Below are 3210 nucleotides of genomic sequence, written 5' to 3'. Positions count from 1 at the left end.
TGATCCATCAATCAGAGTAAACTTGCAAGTCCTGCGTGTCCACAGTAACTTACACGAGGTCAGCCCGCTGGATGGAACCTCGGGCGCCCTGAGCTTGGTCTCCGGTGTCTCCAGTCCCGACTGCCCCCTTACATCAGGATCCCCTCACTTTTATACCCTGTAGCGATCCATCTCTGGCAGCTGACTCTTCTTTGTCTTCTCTGCTGGGTTTTGGCAGGAAGTGAGGGAAAGACAGCTGAAACTTCTCTAATCTGTGATTTACAAGGACACTTTCCCTGGTTCCCGGCAGTTACTTTTCTTCAGTAATATTGTCATTATCCCTAAACTACCCTGCCTGCTATTAATGATGTTGTTTATTATAGTTTCACAGTTATAGGTATAAATATCACACATTATAATCTAATCTATTCTATTACTCACTCTGGTTTAAGCTTATATTGTGGTTATTGACAGACAAACCCAGTTAAGAACATAAGAACATAAGAAATAGGAGCAGGAGTAGGCCAATCGGCCCCTCGAGCCTGCTCCGCCATTCAATAAGATCATGGCTCATCTGATCCTAACTGCCAATCCACTATCACAGAACCATCTCCTGCATCTAACAGAATTAGACACACGAAATAGGAGCAGGATCAGTCTACACGGCCCCTGGGCCCGCTCCGCTACCCACAGGGCCATGACCGATCCGAACCTAGACTCATGTCCAAATTCCTGCCCGCTCACCGTAACCCTTAATTCCCTTCACTTCTAGGAAACTGTCTTTCCCCTGATCTGATTAGAGTTTCACCCAGTGGATTCAGTGGAATGGAATGTCATATCAGTGTTGCCATGGCGACCTGTCTGTAGTGAAGTGCCTGTTTGAGTTTATAACTCAGACTAAACTTCTCTCTCCCATAATACACATTATATCAGACATTTATGTTCATGTACTTTAGCCATGTTCAGTTAATATCATTAATACCAACAAGCGGTTCAGACACACAAACCTTTAAAAGTTGGAGGGACAAGCTGATCAAGTGTTTAAAAAGCACATGGGATCTTAGATTTTATAAATAGAGGTGTAGAGTACAAAAGGGCAGGTACAGCACGGGTTAGATACAGAGTAAAGCTCTATCTACACTGTCCCATCAACACTCCCAGGACAGGTACAGCATGGGTTAGATACAGAGTAATGCTCCCTCTACACAGTCCCATCAAACGCTCCCAGGGCAGGTACAGCACCGTTTAGATACAGAGTAAAGCTCCCTCTACACTGTCCCATCAAACACTCCCAGGGCAGGTACAGCACGGGTTAGATACAGAGTAAAGCTCCCTCTACACTGTCCCATCAAACACTCCCAGGGCAGGTACAGCACCGTTTAGATACAGAGTAAAGCTCCCTCTACACTGTCCCATCATACACTGCCAGGGCAGGTACAGCACGGGTTAGATACAGAGTGAAGCTCCCTCTACACTGTCCCGTCATACACTGCCAGGGCAGGTACAGCACGGGTTAGATACAGAGTGAAGCTCCCTCTACACTGTCCCATCAAATGCTCCCAGGGCAGGTACAGCACGGGTTTGATACAGAGTAAAGCTCCCTCTACACTGTCCCATCAAACACACCCAGGGCAGGTACAGCACGCGTTAGATACAGAGTAAAGCTCCCTCTACACTGTCCCGTCAAACACTGCCAGGGCAGGTACAGCACGGGTTAGATACAGAGTGAAGCTCCCGCTGCACTATCCCATCAAACACACCCAGGGCAGGTACAGCACGGGTTAGATACAGAGTAAAGCTCCCTCTACATTGTCCCCATCAAACACTTCCAGGGCAGGTACAGCCCAAGTTAGAATATTCACAAAGCTGTGAAGGTGGCAAGGCAAGTTGATAAGGCTGTTAAGAAAGCTTATGGGATGCTGTTTTGTACACCGAGGCATTGAGTACACAAACACGGAAGTCAGACTAAACCTTCGAATTATAGAGTCTTAACACACAGAAAACAATTCTGCCGCTGTGCTTGTGTCCACATTTTAATGTCTCCAAGTTTGCTGATGATACAAAGCTAGGCGGGACAGTAAGCTGTGAGGAGACACAAAGAGGCTGCAAAGGGATATAGACAGGATAAGTGAGTGGACAATAAGGAGGCAGATGCAGTATAATGTGAGGAAATGTGAGGTTATTCACTTTGTTCGGAACTATAGAGAAACAGGGTATTTTTTATACGGTGAGAAACCATTAAATGTTGGTGAGATTTAGGTGTCCTCGTATAGGAAACACACAAAGATAGCATGAAGGTACAGCAAGCAATTAGGAAGGCAAATGGCATGTTGGCCTTTATTGCAAGGGGGCTGGAGTACAAGAGTGAGGAAGTCTTGCTACAATTGTACAGGGCCTTGGTGAGACCACACCTGGAGCTTTTGTCTCCTTATCTGAGGAAGGACAGACATGCCTTAGAGGCGGTGCAACAAAGGTTCACTAGATTGATCCCTGGGATGTGAGGCTTGTCCTATGAGGAGAGATTGAGTAGATCGGGCCTATACTCTCTGGAATTTAGAAGAATGAGAGATGATCTCATTGAAACATAAGATTCTGAGGGGGGATTGAGAGATTTTTTTCCCCTGGCTGGAGAGTCCAGAAGTTAGTGCTGTTGGGGAGGGTTTAAATTAATTTGGCAGGGGGGTGGGCACCAGGATGTAGCATTAGAAAATAGAAACAAAAGATTAGGAGAGACAGATAGCATTATAGTAAGACAGAGTAAGGTAATAGATGGGATCAAACTAAGAGAGAATACAAGAAGGTCTAAGATTGATTTACAGTGCATGTGTGTAAACGCACGAAGCATGGTAAATAAGGTTGGTGAGCTGCAGGCGCAGATAGCCACATGGGAATATGATGTCGTGGTGATAACGGAGACCTGCCTCAAAAAAGGGCAGGATTGGGTCCTAAACATTCCTGGATATAACGGGCACTAGGAGAGGTTTAAGCTAATTAAGGAGAGCCAACACGGATTTGTAAAATGCAGATCGTGTTTGACTAGTCTAATTGAAATTTTTGATGAAGTAACAGAGAGGATTGATGAAGGGAATGCAATGGATGTTGTCTACATGAATTTTAGGAAAGCGTTTGACAAAGTACCACATAGAAGGCTGGTTAACAAAATTGAGGCTCATTGAATAGGTGGGTCAGTGGCAGCTTAGATAAGGAATTGGCTTAAGGACAGAAAACAGC

This window comes from Somniosus microcephalus, chromosome 4, assembly GCF_052327205.1.
Source record: "Somniosus microcephalus isolate GS21.2 chromosome 4, FLI_Smic_1.0, whole genome shotgun sequence".
In the NCBI taxonomy this organism is placed as follows: domain Eukaryota; kingdom Metazoa; phylum Chordata; class Chondrichthyes; order Squaliformes; family Somniosidae; genus Somniosus; species Somniosus microcephalus.
The sequence above is the reverse complement of the archived record's forward strand: the minus strand, read 5'-3'. Positions refer to the sequence as shown.